Source organism: Platichthys flesus, chromosome 4 (assembly GCF_949316205.1).
Source record: "Platichthys flesus chromosome 4, fPlaFle2.1, whole genome shotgun sequence".
NCBI lineage: Eukaryota > Metazoa > Chordata > Actinopteri > Pleuronectiformes > Pleuronectidae > Platichthys > Platichthys flesus.
The window spans coordinates 18,972,360-18,993,109 of NC_084948.1; the positions used below are offsets into that span (position 1 = coordinate 18,972,360).

General features: G+C 41.3%; 1 pseudogene; it reads left to right on the forward strand.

Annotated features, from left to right (window-relative positions):
- Positions 1-8,243: 8,243 nt before the first annotated feature.
- On the forward strand, positions 8,244-18,753 carry LOC133952022 (bromodomain adjacent to zinc finger domain protein 2B-like; annotated as a pseudogene).
- Positions 18,754-20,750: the final 1,997 nt, after the last annotated feature.

Sequence of the window (20,750 nt, forward strand, 5' to 3'; positions counted from 1 at the left end):
GGTCGACTGGAATCTGAGGACAGAGGAGTTTATACAACACACTTTTTCGCTGTTGTTCTGCACCACTTCCGTTTTTCCATCAACGTTTCAATGAAAAACAAGACCTTACAAAAAATACTTATCAGTTAAAAGTTGCTAATCAAATCACAAAATAGGGAGGGATTCAGATCTTGTTAGTTTTATCTTAAATGTCCATGTCCACTGCTAAACACTTATGTAAGTTTGCACTTTAATATAGATTCTCCCAGTGATCCAATGACCAAGTCTGCAGGTTTTACGACTCAATATCACACGGTTCAAGTTCAGTAAACCAACAATTAGATAAAAACCAAAGGTTAGGTGGCTTGTTCGTTGTGCTAATATCCAACGTCCTGAGAACAAACATGCAGCGGACTTGAGAAGACTCACCCAATTATGCATTAAGTAGTATGATCATTTATCCTTTCTAGCGGCGTCTTGGAGGCAGCACCAGGAGCTCCAGGTCTCTCTGATATCTCTGCCAGGCTTGTGTAAATAACGTCCCCACCAATGAGGGTGGTGAAAAAGGGGGAGGTCTGAAATCCAACGACGGCGAGCTGGTGCTGACCCGAGGAGAACCACTGTGCTGTGGCCCATCCTCTGTAGCCCTGTTGTGTAGAAAGGTGCTTTTGTGACACGGGATACAGTGGCCGCCAGGAGCACTCCATCGCTGCGAGCTAGGCGAGGACCAAAGGCCGCGGGGCAATGGGTCATCCGATATGTGAGGCATTCCTCCAACATCCAACCTTCTACCCAGGCTCTTACAGTTGGACAAAGCCAAGTAAAGAGGGTTCTCTGACAGAGGCCAGTGCACCACAATGGACTTTTTTAAAGTTTTGATTTGTGCAGCTTTCTGAAGGGAAGGAAGGTGCAAACGATTTGAATCTTAGAGCTTTTATTGCAACGTCCCACGCAGAGTTTTGCAAGTTGCCCTTGATGAAAATATCTGTTAATTTAAAATGACCTGGTATGAGATCCTCCAACTGGCACGTAGCACAGGGGGGCTTAGTATTTACAGTCTACTGGTACTTGGTGAACATCCAGAAGAAAGGTTAAGTCTAAGAGCACTAAACCTGAGCTGTGTGTTGGGAACCAGCTTATCTCCCTTGAATCAGTGCCGTTGCAATACTCACCTCCTCACAGTGACTGACTATCACGCACATGAGGCCCAGATATCTCTGGCAGCTAACATACGCTAACTGTGATTCACACCGTATAGCTGCACAATGACTCGTTCTTGCTGCGTAACAGGATAGCATTGAGTTTTAGCGGAAAAGGAGATTTTCTGCTAGTTGTCTGCAGGAAACCCCTCAACGTGCAAGTGCAAGTGGATGTTTGAGCAGTGGACATGCCTGAGTTGTCAAAGACTTCACGTCCTCAGAGAGATCCATGACCAGATATGAGGGAGGAGGAGGAAGGGGAAATTAATTTGGGAAAAAGAGATGGGGGATGGTGGCATAGCTGCTAAATAAGAGAATAATGTGTTTTTAAATTTGAAAATCTGCTCACGTATACTTTATTTTATCTTGTCACCTCCGTTTAGGCACTCTTCTCATCCCTCCTTCCCAGCGGCTCAGGTGAAGTGTCCTTGACTTGCCCCTCTGAAAAAATTGATGGAGTGTAAGATAGGCAGCGGACTCCTGAGAGGGTTGGGGGGGGTTGGTCCCTTTGGGTTTCTCCTTGCCCGACCTCGACCCTGTCGTCTATCGGCTCCATTCAGACCACACACACTACAGTGGCGGTCAGCTTACAGTGCCCAGCTGGTCACAGCAGACCCAGGCGCCTCTCCCCTGTCCATTCATTTAACACTGGCACCGGCCGTGTTTTTGGCCTCGATCAACACACATACACACACACACACACACACACACAAACACACACACACACACACACACACACACACACACATCGTTGTACTTCTATCCTAGTGAGGACAATCATTGGCATACGTCATTCCCTAGCCCTTTACCCTAACCTTAACCATCACAAGTAATTGACGAACCCTAACGCTTACCCTGACCTATTCTAACTCTAACCCCAACTCTAACGCTAACACTATAACCAAGTCTTAATCCCCAAAATGTCCTCACTTTCTCAAAATGTCCTCACTCCATAGTTTGTAGGCTCAAATGGTCCTCACAAAGACATATTTACAAGAGTACACACACACACCCACACAAGAGCGAGGGATAAGGAAGAGTTAACTTTCGCGGCAGGTGCAGCAGCCAGCCAAGCAGGGAGAGGATGTGTTGAGTGGATGGAGGGGTATTGCCTTTCATTAACCCCATTCATGTAAAGGTGATGTCGAAGGTAAACGTGTATAGAGTGAGTTACATGGGCGAGTGTGGAACAAAAAGATAGAGACGTGTTTAGAAACCAACACAGCAATCCACCATTGTCCATATGATTATTCCCCTGCCAGCACAAATAAAGCCATTACCACTGTTTTCCTGTTTTTTAATGTGGGATCAGTCTTATAGAAAATCAAGGTCCTGCAGATCAAGCTGATAATGACTTTGGCAAGAGATCTGTTGGCAGTGAAGACGTCTCATATAGTCGGAGCACAAAACACTCCTGCCACACACCGAGGTTTGTTTTCTGATATACTGACAATGCAAACATGAAGGCCTTTTCCTCAAGAGGAAATTCAATGGTAGTTACAGGTAGTTCAAATGTGATCAGTGTTTCATATCATTAAATTGATTTAAAAAATACATTCGAAATTTGGACAAACTGGATTATTTATCTACAGATCGATTTGTTGGCTTTGCATAAAGATTGAAAACATGGGGTCTTTCCAAAGGCAGCACAAATCTGTTTCAAATACAAGAAGCCAATTTGCTCCCTCATTTGCTGTTGCAGGTCATAAGGAGGCGGTAGTGTTAAAATGAGAAAACTACATTAAAAACTAATTTGTAGAACGTTTAATTTCACGAAAGAAAAACATCTTGGAGACTTAATGGTTAGATAATATAGAAGAATGAGACAGGAACTCAAATATTTCATAACTTAACCGAGAACCATTCATTTGATATACAGCTTGCATGGAGCTGGACGCGATCCCAGCTGACATTTGGCGAGATGGGGGGTGCACCCTGGACACGTCACCAGTGGATCAAAGGGCCAACATATAGAGAAAAACTCAAATTTACCCTTATGGTCGATTTAGAGTCTCCAGTTAACCTAAACCCGAACAACAGTTTTTTAGACTGTGGGATGAAGATGGAGTAGCAAATGTCAACACTCTGTTAACATTGACGTTGTTCTCACCTTCTGGTCTCTTTGATGCATTAAACTCTTCTGCAAAAGACCTCAGCTGCTTCCCGAAATCTACTTTCATCAGCTTCCTTGAAAACTTCCTTCACAATACCCCCTAATCTTTGATTTAGCTTTGTTACCTTAAAGGTCCCATACCCAGAGCACCCACCACCCTAATATGCCCATAATTGAACAAGCACCCACAATAGAGCAGTTGATATTACAGCACGATTTCGCCTTCACAGAGTTTACCCTAAACTGATATTTACCACAATGCCCACTGCAGCGAGCAGCACACCGAGCAGGACGCATGACCCTGTGAAGAACAGACAGGTTCGATATCAAGTGAAAGGGAAAAAAAGGGAAAGTTCTCTCTCCTTCCTTTGTGTGTTTCACATGGAAATTCTTGTTGCTCTGTGAAACATTCCTTCAGACCTGGGTGCACACATTGATGAAAATACCCCTCTATTCTGTGAGTATACAGCACGACCTGGTAAAATACACCACATGAGTGAACCTGATAGTCTCAACAGAATCTGAATTACTAACTTCGAAGTAGCTTCTTTGCTGAGTTCAGTGACTTGAACAAAGAATGAGATTAAAGTTTAAAGTAAACACAGCTGAAGTAAAGCAGGAAAACTGGACCACTACTTGACCACTTGGTGGCAGACTTGTATTTTTGGTTTATCCACAGGGACGTTTACAGTTACAGAACTTGAATTGCCCAACGTTATTATCTGAACACGAACGAAAATGTATGTTGGACAAAAAGATGTATATGTAATCTTTACAAATGTTAAATATCTAGGTTGTTGTGATCTCATGATCATAACAGCAACGTCATATTTGACAGCAACGTCTTTGTCCAGCAAGAAAATGTTTTTGGATGTGAAGTGAAAGCCCATCAATCATTTCAGGGTTTGGCTCTGGCTGTGGTTTCACGCCTTACTGGGCTCAGGTTTTTATCAGGCCAACCACTCCTAGTATCATATTGACTGATTCAGAGCTCAGATATAAAGTGGAGCTTTACAGGGGGAGTGTCATGAGGCGAATTCCTATTTCATCTTCTAATAAAGAATGCCAATTATTGCACAATCATTCCAAAATGCCACAGCTACATTAGGCGTCTGTTATCAGGTGAGAGAGGAAGCTGATGCAGTCAAGGGCGGCTCCTGATAGGCAACTGTGGTCAAGCCAGCCAACACTCACATCTCTCTGGTGAAATCAGCCGACACAGAAATTCTACTGCACTCATATACTGACTCATATACACTTATAGTAAGAGCATTCAAACCGCCCAGAAAGGGGACGGCAATGCAGTACTCAAAGTTAGAGGAAGAACACATGTGGGCCTACGTTCGGTTTTCAAAATAAACTGTTGACAAACATATTCACTGTATAGATTAAGAGATTTTTTTAACTAAAGTCCAACATCTGTACAATCAAATCAGTTCATTTTTGGATATTTCAAAGTTCTATAAAAACACTTAATAAACGCTCAATAAGTTCAGAGAGAGACTGATATGCCTGTGTTCAGGACCTCTCTGACTACCTACATATTGAATATCAAACATTTTTACTGTATAGATTTGGAGATTTTTCAAAGTAAAGTCCAACATTTTCACTGTGGAATAGTTCATTTCAGGATACTTCAAAGCTCTATAAAAACACTGCTCAATAAGTTCAGAATGAGACTTATATGCCTGTGTTCAGGACCTCCCTAATTTTTCATTCTGCACTCACATGCTAAACATGCTGCATCTAAACCAGGGGTCTCAAACTCGTGGCCCGCGGGCCAATTGTGGCCCTCGGATCGATATTTTGTGGCCCCCACCTTAATATGAAAGGTTAATGTTAGTGCTGCCCTAGATTTTTATATTGTTAGCTGCTGTGTGGGACAATGCTATGATGTTCTGGTTTCATTCTGTGTGCCTGTCCAGTTAATGCGGCATGCATGTGAGTGACATGGGGGGCGGGGTCGTGTGTGTGTGTTTGTGTACGTGTGAGAGTGAGTGAGAGAGAGCCGGGAGAGAAAAGACTGGCTTTGGATCTGCGGAGAGCAGGAGGGTGAAATTCATAGTTTTCCGCCTTCTTTCGCGAAGGTCATGATGTATCCAGTGCTTAATTTGTAAATCACAAGGTGCCCGAACGCTAAGTACATATGACAGCGCAGGTACGACGAGCACAGGTCCCAGAATGCACATAAAACGACGCTTAAAGCAGCACACACATGCCACTTACAATGAAGTGGGACTTATTTAGGCTATACTGCAGTGAAGGTATCAGTCTTTGTGTCAGTGATTAATAAAGTGGCATCTTGAGCAAAGGCGACTTCTGTGTCCAGCGGAGAAAATGAACGGAACACACACACACACACACACACACACACGCACAATTTGTTAAATTGAAGGCAAATTCAAGGGACACCACGGCTCCTTTACGCACACGCTGCGCTGTGAGGTTTTGGGAGCTTCTTTACGCAGACGGATTATTCTAAACCGCAGCAGTTTATAACACGTTATTGAGCTAATATCTACATTTTACAGTCTGGGCTGTTTAACATTATTATTTACACCTGATATGTGTGGATGAATTTTAATGATTTAAATTCCCTCATCCTCTGGTGGTGACATTTACGCAAGAGCCACAGACTGTACATGAAAATGTGCCTGATTATGTAGGCAAGCAATAGCTTTATTTGTTTTGTGCTGATGTTTAGAATGGTTGATTCACCTTTCCTCCAGTCTATATTACCATTTTTATTTCATTTTCACAGAGCTCTCATGTAGGAACCATGGAAAACGTCACCCATGAACTGAAATGCTGGACTGAGCTAATCACTTCATTAAAAAAATAGTTGTTGCCGCAAGAGAGAGGTGGTGGGTATATCAAATTCACCCACTCTTCAGCCTGAGCTCTTCTCTGTCACTGTGTAACATGGTTTTCTTTTGACTGCTTGATCAGGAGCGAGCTAATTTGCAGTCTTGTAAGCCAAGTACATTTTTTAAACGTCTGTGTTCTGCATGCTGCTTTGTAGAATTGCTGTGAATTGATGAGACTTTTTTTTCACAAAACTCTTCTTCCTCAGAATGAATATATGGGGACTATTGTGCCTGCTCTCACACTAAATTAGCAGCGTCAAAGCAGACAAATCTCGAATCAAATAAGTACTGCTGTGAAATATTCTTAAAAAGAAATACTTCAGACCCTTAGTTGTCTTGTTGAATTGTTGGCGAAAACAGATTTTTACTCTCATTTACTGTACCTTAGGCAAATCCCGGCAAAGTGTTCTCTCCTGTGTCCTCTCTCCTCTGACTCCATTTGTACTTCCTCAACTTAAAACAGTGACCTGAAAGTGAAAGTCGGGCCTACCCACTTTATGAAGCAAAGAATAATGAAATTGTACACGCCCACTCTTGATCTACAGTCGGGGGGGAAGTCTCCCGCTCTTTATGTGACCGACCCTTTTGTGCGCCGGCAAAAACTAACACAGTTGCACAAACCGCATGAGGGTGTTGTAGAAGCTTTCAAGGATTTATTATGGCTGTTACCGGTAACCTTCAGTTTGTCTACAGGGGCCACAGTAGGTTTTAGGATGGCAGAGTAGACAGCAAATGCTTTTGGTTGCCCATTGGCTGAGGTATAATGATTGCACTCTCCTGATACAACACATGCAAAACACACATATCTATAATAAGTTAACATGACACAATGTTAACTGTAACCATTAATTCAAGGCTGGGACTTGATATACACTTATTATTATTGTTATTTCTGTAGCGCTTCATTGCATTAGAGAAAAAAACGAATATATGAAGAATTCTGAAGACTTGTTAGGGAAGAGAAAGTCCATCATTTGCCATTTCGAATGAACACATTAATGTTTTATGATATTTCAAATCAATTAATTGAGTTAATTTAATTGGGTTAATAATTTTCTAATTACAGATTTGTAATTTTCAGTTTATATGTATATATACCTTTTTAGATTGTGCTGGCATTGAGCGTGTTATCCATAATTTGCAGTTACATGATTGTCATGTAGGTGTTAAATGAGGGGGAGGAAAGCTTTATGGACTGGTGATTGACAGTTTAATATGGATCACTATTTTATCCTGTATTTTCTTTGTCTGTATAAGAGAGAGAGGTTGAGTTGCGCAAATTACGTTTATTTTCCTGACCTTTTAAATATTTATGACCTATGTTTTGTGATTTTGCCAGAATAGCAAACTGATAGCTGTGGTATTATTATATGGTGTCGTAGTAAAAAGCAAAGCTGACACTTCTTTCCACTTCTTGTTCCTGCCTAGAGGGTGAAGTGAATACATGCAGGAGAGAAGAGTGAAGAGATGAAAGGACTCTGTCGATGGTAAATCAAAGGCTCGTGTGAATGATGCAACTGTGATATGTATCAGTTGTATGGATGGCGTATTGACACTGAGTTGTCTCAGTCTAATGAATATACAGACATATTTAGCTTCCAAGAATAGCTGCTTGGCGCATTGTGCGTTTGTGTGGTAATCCAGAATCACTGGTTACATCATACTGCTTTATGACATGAAAGATCTTTCAATACACAGCCTGCTAATAAGACAGGTCAGGTGACCAGTCTTTAGTTTATTATTGGTTCTGCACCATTAAAACAACACAAAGCTGAAACTTTGCAAGGCCTATGATGAATCTGCCCCGAATTACAATTGGTTGCAAAAAACAGGTACGTTGCTGCAATAAGGGCCTCTCACTGTCAGTGCCATTAATGACAAACATCTTTACCCTCTTTACAGGATCTTAGGATACATTGCCTGTGATGGGTTCAAGATAATAGGCTGTTCCTTTGTGATCTCTTTACATCATAGGCATGTTTAAATGTACTTGTTCACCCGTGGAAGATGTCGTGGTATGCTCTCTCAAGGCGGATAACCAAAAACTTTGCATCTCTCTGTGGATCGGTTTACAGTTATTCAACCATGGCAGCCATTCGCAGCAGTCCCTTCTCACAGGAGAACAGTGAAATCTCAGATGAAATATCATTACACCGCGAAAGTTTGGTGAGTTATAATTTGTATTAATGTTGCTGCATTGTAGCTGGCTGTCTTTTATTTCTGAATTCTATCTCATGTACAAAAAATTAATTCCTGTAGTTTGTTTCTCTCTTGCAACAGAATGAGCAGCTCAACCGGCAGGTCATCACGCCACTTAGTTCACCCAGTGGTCTGCTCACCCCCAACACACTGAGTGGCTTAGGAGCTCTGATCAACCACAGCGATTCGTCCTCATCCGTCACACCTGCCCCACTGCCAGGTAACAAACACACACATAAACTACGCAACATGGTCTCACGAAACGGTTCGTAAGATATCTTACTAAAAACGCAATGTAAAAATATCCGTACAGATCTGACGAAAATAAATCCGTTAAAAGTAAACTAACAACAAAAGATCATACAAACCATCTGAAAAAAGATTATGAAAATAATCCTAAAATGCGCTGCTTCAAAGTTGATCAAACACACTTGAAAATATTTAATTTACCATAAAGAATAAAGTGATTATCCGCCATGTATTTTGTTTCCACGGAGAGAGCAGCGTATAGGGCACCTGTCCCCAGCCGCCTGACTCACGATTAAGTCGAGTTCATACGAATTTTTGCAGATGTCCTTTAGTAACATTTCAAACAAAATTTTTATGAGACCAGCCTGAACTACGATACAGCTGGAAATTACAGTTGACTAAGATCGTTAAATCTCTGCTTAAGGACACCATTGATCTCTCACAATGTTTATTCCCCCCCCCCCCCCCCCCCCCCCAGGTGATGGTGCTGGGGGCCAACAATTGAATAATCATTCTCTAAACGTTGGAGAAAATAACGTCCATTATATCAGCGATGCCAAGATGCGTCGAAAGCTGAAGGCTGAAGGTCAGTGTACATCTTTGAAATGTTTCAGTGTCACCTGTAAAATATGTAAAACCAGCTGAATCTGACATTTTCACTTTTGTTTTTTCATGAGGAAATCTGGCCACCTGAACATATATGTGAGATCACTTTAAGATGTTCCCAGCTCAGCTAAAATAGAGTTTACTTCCAAAACCATTTCTTCAAACAATGTCAGTTGTGGATGTTTTGGTGTCAGCACCACAAAATCAAGTTGTAAGAGTTGTCCACCTTGTAAGAGCCACCTTAAAAGAGGCTCCCTTTAACATTGAACACATAGAGCAAGGTTAATCGCCCATGGGGCTTTTCTTACTCAACTTTTTTCCTTACTGTTAAGACCAGCCTGAACCATCTTTGCAGTTTTTTCATGTAAATAAAAAACATAATTTCGTTAAATGCTTCAGGCTTTTCCTCTGGAAATCAGGACTTTGGAGTTGTCTGCAGGTCAATATTTTTACGAATCATTTCAATTCTCTTTGGAGTATGATTTCATAGTTTATATCCCATCATGTTTCAGAAATGGCTCGGCTGTTAGCGCAGAGCAAATTGATGAGAAAACAGGAGGCCATGGCACTGGCACAAGCTGCCGAGGTGGCAAGGAAACAAGAAGGTAAACAGCCACCGTCTCGACAGACTCTTCTCTAACATTGGATCAGATTGTGATCCTAACATGTTTGTGTTTTCCAGCCATACGGTTGGCTGAAGAAACCCGGATAAAGAAAGAGCTGAACAAGATTCTCGACCAACAGGTAAAGGTCTTTCTTTGCATGCTCTGTTTTAAACTGAAAACAGTTGAACTGCTCTGAAATACCACAAGGAAGTTGCTATTCTTCAAAATGCGGCACCTTCCTGATTTGCATAGACCCACTGTGCTTCCTCACCCCACACCCTGCTCCCCTCCTCCCCTCTATAACATGCATGACCTAACAGTTAATTCATTTGATCTTGCCCTCATCCTTTTACCAGAAGAGAATGGAGCGCATTCACCTAATGGAAAAGGAACAACGTTCAAAGAAAACTCTAGAGGTTGGTCCTAAAAGTTATTGCAGAAACAGCTGCCATTTTGTCTTTGAGTTTTAATGGGAGGGAATAATCATCTCTTCAGTCCGCGTGTCAATATGTTAGATCTGATGTTACCAGTGAGACACTTGCTCTATTAAGATTTATGTGGAATATTTTCTATTGACATCATTAAGCAAACTTATACCAAAATTATACAAAATATTAAGTATAACACTTGAATATTCCTTTTTTTTCACGTTTGTTTCATATTATACCGCTAATCAAGGAAATGATCGGTTGATTCATTAATCAAACATTGTTGCTCTGGTTAAATGTTAATTTATCTTTTCTGTTGTAGACAAACTGTAATTATTGAATGAGTGTATCATCCAACTTTGTTTCTTGAACTTTTTGCATTCACAGGCTAAACGACAGAAGCAAATAGAAGCAGCCAATGCAAGAAAATTGGAGGCTGAAAAACTAAAACAGGTCAATAACTGATGTTTATGAGCAAATTGTGTTTTTCACTGTTGCGTCTGTTATCACATCTTACACACTCTGCCTTGTCAGCCTGGAAATGTTTTGGCCCCATTTATACTTAGCAATTTATTATGCCTTCTTAGTCCTAGTAAATGGACCCTTACTATAATTGTATTTTTAATATTCACAATGTGTTATTGTTATGTTTTATTATGCTTTGTTGTGTCCTGTCTGTGTGGTTTGTAAGATGTGTGTCAAATGGATGCATCTTTCTTAGACTGCAAATCAAATCTAGCTGCAGGTACATCTAAAGTAACCTGACTTGAACTTTTGCTCTATTTGTTAGTGCAAAGCAGATTTTCCTTACCTTGGTATATGACTATGATTAAAAGACCACCTCCTGTTAATTAGGGCGTTTTTATTAGCTCAACCAGCAAAACCAAGATACCTCAAAACATTTGCAGGCTGCTGCTGGATGGGATGCAATAAAAATTATGTATATAATATAAGAATTAATGTGAAACATATTTTGGTTTCTAAATGATCTGTTCTTTTTTCCCAAAGGAAAAGGAGATGGAAAGAATGCGAGCTCTTATGCTGAAGCAAGAGGTGGGTGTTTTTCCCTCAAATGAGTTGAATAACTGTTCTCCAATGAATTAACGCACAATATATCATTTAAAAATATTATTAATTAATTTGGGGTTCTTTGGTGTATTTTTAACTATAGGTTGGACTTTTCTTGCATTGATTTTCTCCTGTGATTTTTTTATCTCCTTATACTTTGCCAACTCTTCCTACCAGGAGTAGGAGAGGCATAGAATAGATATGGTGTGGGGTATGTTAGTTTCTGTACATTCAACAACATATTGTGAATGTGTTCATCCCAGCAGTATGTTGCGTGTAGTGTTTGGTTGCAGTCATATTGCATCCCTCTGCATGGCTTTTCAAATCAGGGCACTGCATACATCCGCGCTATTTGTCACTCAGGGAAAACACATCCATTAAGTCCACGATATGATCGAAAAAGGCTGGACTGCACAGAATTTATACTAGGATGAGAAGATTTATGATACACCTAAAGAACACTGACTAGTATTCTTTAGGTTAAGACGCTTATTCTTTGCATTTCAAGTGTTCCATATTGTGTTCCATCAGTGACCCTTGTCTTTATAGTATAATAGAAACTGTGTTTAGGAAAGAAAATAATGTGTTTTTGCTCGACTAGGAGACTGAAAGGCGCAAACAGCAGATGATCCTAATGAAAGCTGAGGAGATGCGCAAGAAGGCAGAGGTCGGTAACTGCTGATTCACACAGATGTTTCCTCACTAGTTTTAAATCTCCATCTGTGACCCTTGTCTTTATAGTATAATAGAAACTGCATTTAGGAAAGAAAATAATGTGTTTTTGCTCGGCTAGGACACGGAGAGACGCAAGCAGCAGATGATGCTCATTAAAGCTGAGGAGATGCGCAAGAAGGCAGAGGTGCGTAACTAATGATTCACACAGATGTTTACTCACTAGTTTTAAATCTCGTTTTAAATAATGTGTTTGTGCTCGGCTAGGAGACGGAGCGACGCAGGCAGCAGATGATGCTCATTAAGGCTGAGCAGATCCGTAAGAAGGCAGAGGTCGGTAACTGCTGATTCACACATGTTTCCTCACTTGTTTAAAATCTCTGGAAAATGTTCTTTTTTTTGATGAGTCAACACTGTGGTAATTTAGTTCCTAGTTTGTGTTTTTATACCAATATCAATATCAAGAGGAATAATACGATCTCTTGGCTGCAGGAGAAAGAACGTCTTAAGCTACAGCAGATGGAGGAGAAACGGATTGAAAAGGACAGGAAACTCCAGCAGAGAAGTTTGGAGCGGGAAAAAACAAAGGCTCTTAAGAAGCCTAAGGAAGACATGTGCTTGTCAGATCAGAAGGTACTCACGCACAGAGAGTCCGTACATCAGAGTGCATACATATTACCAAAGATAGTCTCCATCTGTGGAATATACATCATACATGTATGTGGCGAGATTAAGAATTCAACCAGTCATGTGTTGTTGTTTTTTTTACATAGGAAATAAATCAGTATAATCACTGTAGGAGCTATAGGCATGAAGATGAGATGTTTTGTCAAATTTATGGTTTCATTGTTTTACTGTCACATACAAAAATAGATGCTTAATATCATTGAAAGCATCTATGTTTGATTAAAGAGAGCAGGTACAAGTCAGAGTACTGCTACAGAGTGGCTACTGAAAGCATAACACGTTCTATTGATCATATACTTGAATCTATATACAGTATTGTGGACTAGTATTTATCACACATTTAACTATAGAGTCTGAAACAAGAAATACTTGGGTCAGATAGATTTACAAATCATTTAAAAGTATAATATAACATTGAGCTTTATTTTTATTTATTTTCTTCAGAGTCTTCCAGTGCTCTCTAGAATTCCTGGTCTGGAGTTAAAAGGAAAAACCATTTCTGATTGCCTGAAGGTGCTGAAGTTTTTACACACCTTTGCAAAGGCCCTTGGATTACAGAATTTTAACGACCTCAATTTAAGGGACCTTCAAAAGGGTCTACTTAACACTGGAAGGATGTTTGGGAAAGTACAAGACCTGCTGGTCAGCCTGATTTCATCAGCCCTACAGGATCCAGGGATCCCTGCAGGCCACAGGGTGAGTCTGTCATTGTCAGTGTAGTATTCATACAGTTGTTGAATTGTAAAGGATTTGTTAATCATGTATTTATTCACACACACATTCATACTGATCAGACGTTACTTTTTACAGGTTTCACATTAAATTGCTTTAGACATTGACTTTCACCATTTCTGTAACTGATGCAGAACCACTGCAGTAGAAGTTGTATTTGTATTATATATATTTGAGGAACACCTGACAGCAGGGACAATCTAGTTTAAGTACATGTTGGCACTTTAGGGATTCTGTTCCTGTTCTGTTTGACATTGTAGTATACACAAATACTTACTCTTCACGCTAAGTCGGTGAAGAAACATTTATTAAACACACTGACTGAACTCATCAATGTTTTTTCTTTTAGAGCACAACCTGTCTAGGGGAACAATTGACTGATGTGGAGATCAACAGAGACAATGTGTCTGAGATCCTGAAGATCTACATGGAGGCTCACTGTGGTCAGCCAGAGTCAGCTGCTCTGGCCATCAGTCTACAAACTAAAGCTTTTCAGGCCCACAGCCCGTCTCAGAAGGCGTCCATGTTGTCGTTCCTTTGTGATGAGCTCTGCCGCAGTAAAGCTGTGATCAGGTGAGGGATCCATTTCCTTCTAATCCTCACATATCTCACTTCTCATAAATGTTTGCTTATATTCACAATATAACAAAATTATGGAGTTTATTTTCAAAGTGTTGTTAAATTTGTGCTGAATAAGCCACTTTTATTTTTGTAAAGTTGATTGCGTGCACAGTTTAAACAAGTGTTTATCATGTGCCTGGAGTTTAAGTTTTGCTCTCTTTGCCTGAGAGCAAAAAAGACTCACTTGTTTTATTTATGAGGGCTCAAATTGTGAAGAAACAACGGATGTATCGAAAGGAATATGACAAATCATGGTCTGATTGAGAGTTTCAAAAGGTTGCATCAAATATGTTTTATTAATCTTTCATTAGTACCAGCAACACTTTGAAAGGCATCTCCTGCCCACTGCAGTGGGCTGCAAATGTATCAATCTAAGACTTGAAGCATGATTTTCAATGTGACTTTGCAGTGAGAACATGGATCGCATAACCAGCCTGAGGATGGAGAAGCAGGCTGTAGAGGAAAAGCTCCGCAAGTAAGAACACGCTTCTTCCAAGTTGTTACCAGAAGGTTCTGTGCAAAGTTTTTTTAATGTTTTTGTAAATAAATTAACATATCATTTTTCCACTGTACATTTCTGCGTTCAAAGACTGAAAGAAGCAGACAGCAGTGTGGGCGGAGATGACAGCCTCACCTTTGATGACGACGGCGAGGAGTATGAAGGAAAGAAAGGGGCGAAAGCAGAGATATGTGAGGAGGAGGTCAGCAATAGCATGATGCTTTTTTTTTTTTTTTTTTGCAAGTGGCTCAATCAGTGTTTGTTATAGTTAATGTCAGTCAGTCCACTGGCCTCACACTGATGAGATCTTTTCATCTAGGACGACAGTGTGAACTCCTTCACTGTGGAGGAGCTCGAGAAGCAGATCGAGAAATTATTCATGGTAAATTTCACCCACATTCATTTTCTCAGGAAGAGCTAGTTGATGGATTAAACAAATCCCATTCTACCTCTGTTTTCTGACTCTTTAGCAACAGAGTCAGATCATACAGGAGCAGCTACCCTCCTCTCAATCACAGCGCTCCATGATGATTGGACAGGACCGCTACAAGAGGCGTTACTGGCTTCTCCTAGACTGTGGTGGCATCTTTGTTGAGGGCATGGAGAGCAGCGAAGGTGAAAACTCATACTAAATATACATTTTAATTGTTATGTTTGATATGCACTTTGAGCTGATTTTTGAAATGTTACTCAGGCTATGAAGAGTTGAAGGAGACACAGGAAACGGCTCAGGTGATCAGAATAAAGAAGGTACAGCTGAAAGAGATGGAGTGGGAGCTCTGCCCAACATCAGAGAGCCAGAAGGGCAAAGACGATCTCAAAATCTTCCTCAAAGGAGTGGCCAAAAAGGCTCGATCTTCCAACACCCATTCTGACCAACACCAGAACAGTGGCTCCGCTAAAATCCCTTCAACTGCATCTGATCTCTCACATCTCTCCTCTCAGACGGGGATATCCCACAGCCCCCCGCCTGCAACCACTCTGCAGGGACCTGCAGATGAAACAGATACTTCAGGGCCATATCCGCTGTGTTCCCCCCAGCTCAAAGGCAGCCCCTGGATAACCTCCAGCCCCCAGCCTGACCTTCAGCTGACTAACAACACTGTCAACAAGCTTGAGAACCTAGAGGCCCTGTGTGACAAGCCACCTTGTGCCTTGTCCCCTGCTGTGGAGGCAGCCAAGACCCAGGACTACCCCACACCTCAGCCCATCCCTAAGGGTAAGAATGGCTCACTGCCAGTAAGCACAAGAGAAATGTGCTGGACAGACAGTCCTTGAGTACATGCTGTGATGACTGTCACTCAGCTCTACAACTTCCTTATGCTGCTCAAATTAAGCAATTAACAATACTTCTCTCTTTGGTTGGCAGAGATGCTGCACGGTTGGTGGCGAGTGTCAGACGTGCAGGAGCTCCACAGTCTGGTGGAGGCGCTCCACAGTCGAGGCATCAGAGAGAAGGTCCTACAGAAACAGCTCCAAGAACATATGGAGTATTTGACCCAGCTCTATGCCAACAGCGAAGATGGTGTGTCCACAACTCCTATGCTCACTTATCTTTAATACAATACATTTGATATTTTCATGTCCCCTGCTCCCAAATTAATATGTATAAATATGATGCTTTTCATAGACAGTCATTTGCTGTATTGTTTGTGTGTATCTATGGGGGCAGCGTTTGATGTGGCGAAGCTGGAGAAACAGGAAGTGAGGGAGAAAACCGTGGCGAGTTGGTGTGTGGAGGAGCAGGCGAAGGAGGTGGACATCCGCCTACTGCAGCAGGTGGAGGCTCTGGAGAGGAGAGTCGTCTTTGCCGGTCTGCAGATTAAGGTAAAAGTATCCTGAACGTTTGTCTACTTACAGCTCATACAAATACAAACATCCCAGATCAATTTCAAGACTATTTCTCCAGTGTGTGCTCAGATAGGATTTCGGGTCCTTACTTTATCACCAAACACCATATTTCAACTCTGTGTCTCTCAGGGCTGGATGCACCCTAAGCCCCAGTCAAGGAGGGAGGATATGGTCTATCGAGAGGACAAGCTCTTCTTTTCTTCAGCTCCCAAGAACAACTGGCAAAGAGGAACCAGGCGGCGTGACAATCCTCTTGATATAGCTGTCATGAGGCTTTCAGAGCTGGAGGAGAACATCGATCGAAGGTACCTACAGAGAAATTAACCCTCAGACCAAACAGAATAATACCACTGTGCCTGTGTCTGTATGATAAGTATTTTTCCTCTGCATGATGCATCCCAGTCGAAGAAGTACCGACATCCTCAATTTGCAATGTACAGTTTATCTTTACTCACTGATTTCCCTGAAGTCACTGCTTGTGTATGTACTGCTGTCCTATAAAACTTCCACTCACTCTCTGTCACCTCAAAGCAGGGAGGAGGAGGTGACTCCTGGGATGAGCCTGTGGCACGAAGCCCTCGAAGAAGTCCGCAGCTCGGCTCAGCTGTCGCTCTGCATTCAGCAGCTGAAGAAATCCATCGACTGGGACCGCGCCGTCAAGAAAGTGGTTAGTGAGGCCTCTTTTCTCTCGCTATCAAATATTTGTTTTTATTACACAAACTGCATCTATACTTCCTTTATCAGTGCACATTGTCTCTGATTGAATTTGTAACTGCTGATGTTTTCTTTTTGTTTCCAGCACTGCCACCGTTGTCGAAAGGGGGATAATGAAGAACTGCTCTTAGTTTGTCACGGCTGTGATAAAGGCTGGCACACCTACTGCCACCGGCCTAAGATCCCCTCAGTTCCTGACGGCAAATGGCTCTGTCACAATTGCGTGGCAAAAGTAATCCTGAGACTCTTTTCTCTTGTCTTTAATTTAATACAATCTCCTAGTCCACAAGCAGTGCAGATCAACGAGCCGCCATCTGTTCAACTGTCCAATGATATCTTCCATTGATTAATCTGCACGGTATTTGTTGCGCGTGGCTCCTCACCAGTCGTTTTTTTGTCCCCTCTTTCAGAAGAACGCTCAATTACACCAGAGTAAGAAGAAACAAAACCGAGCTTTGGGGGGAGGGAAGCGAAGCAGGGACGAGCTTGACAGCCGTGGGTCCTGTGCCAAAAAAGCCAAACTGGCCAAATACGACAGAGATTGGCTGGAAATGTGCCGGTAAGTATGAACGCACTGTCCCTGCATGGATAGAGAACCGCATTTATTTCATCTCACTGTTATAAGCGCAAACATTGGGGGAGTGGGACGTGACCAAAGGAGGAACCCATCAGATTAGATTTAGTTGTGGATTTTTACTTTAACATTGCAAGAGAGGATGTTTCGCAACATTTTTGCTCATTTCTCAGAGAATGATTTATGGATCTTTGTGAAAAAAACAGGACTGGTATTTATGTGCGTGTGCAGATCCAAATGAAAATCCAGATGTAAAGAATCTAACTGTGGTTTTGTCAGGGGACTGTTGTTGGTCATCTAGTTAAATGAGCTGTGATGACATCATCCTTTTTCGCTTAAAAATGTGATTTTTAAGCGAAAAAGACTTCTTGTTGGAGAACGACCACTCTACCCCCCTAGGCCAAACATCCAGACTACTCCCTGGGCCACACCGCCTTTACATTCACATTAAGGATTGGATTACCTGCTCATTCCCATGATAAACTAAGGACAGGAAGAAGATCGACACATTATTATGTGCTTGTGTGTGTCTGTGTCATTCTATTCTTTTTTTTATTCACATAGAAAAAAGGATGACATCATCCTTTTTCGCTTAAAAATCTATTTTTCGCAAATATCTGAAACTACATTAAAAGCTCAGCTTTGTCGACTGCTCATTTTCCTCCAGAGTTCTGCAGGCTGAGCTGGAGGATCATCAGGACGCGGGGCCCTTTCTCACCCCAGTCAACCTCAAAGCCGCACCCTGGTACAAGAGGATCATTAAGAAGCCCATGGACTTATCTACGATCCGAAAAAAACTCACCAACAACCAGTACGTTTGTATTAGACATACATTCATACATCCTTTATTTCAGATACCTTTCTGATTTGAATGCTGCCTCTGAACTACAATTAAACCATTTCCAATCTTTGTAGGTACCTAAATTTCGAGACATTCATCATGGACGTCAACCTGATTTTTGACAACTCTGAGAAATTCAATGAGGACGATTCGACAAACGGACAAGCAGGAATCAGGATGAAAGAATTCTTTGCAAAACGATGGGCTGAGCTGCTGAGGCAAAACTAAAGCTCACATATAGAAAATCACTTGTGCTACTTTCTACTTTTCAAGCTCTTGTCCTCTTTGGTGTCGAAGGCCTTATCTTCACCTGTGACACTTGATATGTATGAGCTTAAATAAAGCTGATGCAATGTGCAATGTGAAAGGACAAACACTCCATGGATCAGTATCTTCAAGTGCAACACTGTTTAGTTCATGAAAATAACTCAACACCTGCACCTCCTGCCCAGAAGCGGACTGTACACTTCATGCACAGAGGTGGACTGCGCAGGATAATGTACTTTTATTTTATTTTATGTTTTTATTTTTTTCAATTTAATTTAATTAATCTATTTAATTTAATTTCCTTTTTTTTCATGTACATAATTTAAGATATAGTGCAATAAATAGGTGGTTGAAGTTCTGCCAAGTTTAGGTCAGGATCTTGTCAAGGACACTTCAAGATTGGGGATTGAACCGCCAACCTTCTTGTTGGAGAATGACCACTCTACCCCCCTAGGCCAAACATCCAGACTACTCCCTGGGCCACACCGCCTTTACATTCACATTAAGGATTGGATTACCTGCTCATTCCCATGATAAACTAAGGACAGGAAGAAGATCGACACATTATTATGTGCTTGTGTGTATTCTATTCTTTTTTTTATTCACATTTCAGAGAAAACCAGTAGTATTTTGTACTTTACTACATATAAGGAGTTATGACAAATCCTGCTCACACTAACTGAGGGGCTTTTCCTTAGATGTTAAGCCATTTTGCCACGCCCATGTCAAATTACTCCAGAATACAATAACTTTTTGGGGTTTTGCGTTTCCTGCAATCTTTAAAAAGAATTTGAGCATGTCTAGGCCCTAAAAAAGCCCAGAAGGGAAATACAATAGGGCCTCTCACCAGAGGTGCTCGGGCCCTAATAATCCTTACAATTTCAATAGTGCCTCCCACTGTCTCCTACTGTTCGGCACTCGGGCCCTAATAAATAATATTTTTAAACATTAAACATAAACAGCTGCAAAAGTATTATATTTCGTGCAGTGAGCGGGTTTGTATCTTTAAGAAAGTTAAAAAAATCCTGGATTGACACAAAAAATTGTATGGGTTCATCCCAGACCTCCATAAAATTTCCACCTCCCCGACCCCCTCTGTTCCCTCTGTCGGGTACTCTGCCCATCCGTATCTAGTAAGACCAAAGAAATATTAGAAACCATCTGCATTCAGAGCTGAACACACCCTCAATCATACTCTTGGACTTGGTGTCTAGGTGTTTACAGTTTTATCTAGAACACGGCAGTGCTTTTTCCAGCCTTGATCAGCTCAATGAAGGACTGATGCTCTCTGGCAGCAAGCAGAAGAGACAGAGACACTCGGGAGGAGAGGACGAGGGACTCAAGAGGATGCACTGAGGCAAGTGCATGGGGAAATAATAAAGTTGTGCTACTTAAAAAAATAATATTTCGAGGTGTAAATGGACTAAAAGAGCAGAAGTTCATCATTAACATGCTATAAAGGGTTCAGAGCATCAGTGCCAATGGAGGGAAATTCACTACTTCATTGATATTATGAGGGATTTAAGGATTTGCATTTTTTCTACTTCCTATATACACCACTTCATTGGGAAATATTCACTCCAATGTTACTGCTTACTTTAATTCCCCAGCTACACAAGTTGGGTAATCAGCAGATATAATTCTTAATTTAAATTAAATGAAAGGTAATATATTGTCATGGTTATAAAGTAAAGTAGATGAAATCAGCTCCACTCTGGGTTGTGTTAGGTTTTCATACTTGATGCAATTTGTCTCTGTTGATCACGTTCATATTAAAAGATATAATAACTGATTTGGATTTGGTGTTCAGTAACAAGTAGTGAAATCCCTTCACTAAGAGAAGGTCAAACTGTAAGAAGAAGTGAGCATTGTGTGACTGAGGATCACGTGACTGATAACATCTGAGATAAACACGTTATAACTGGGCTGAAACAGGAAATCCATGGTCCTCCTGAGAGGCTCCACATGTGCCTTCATCC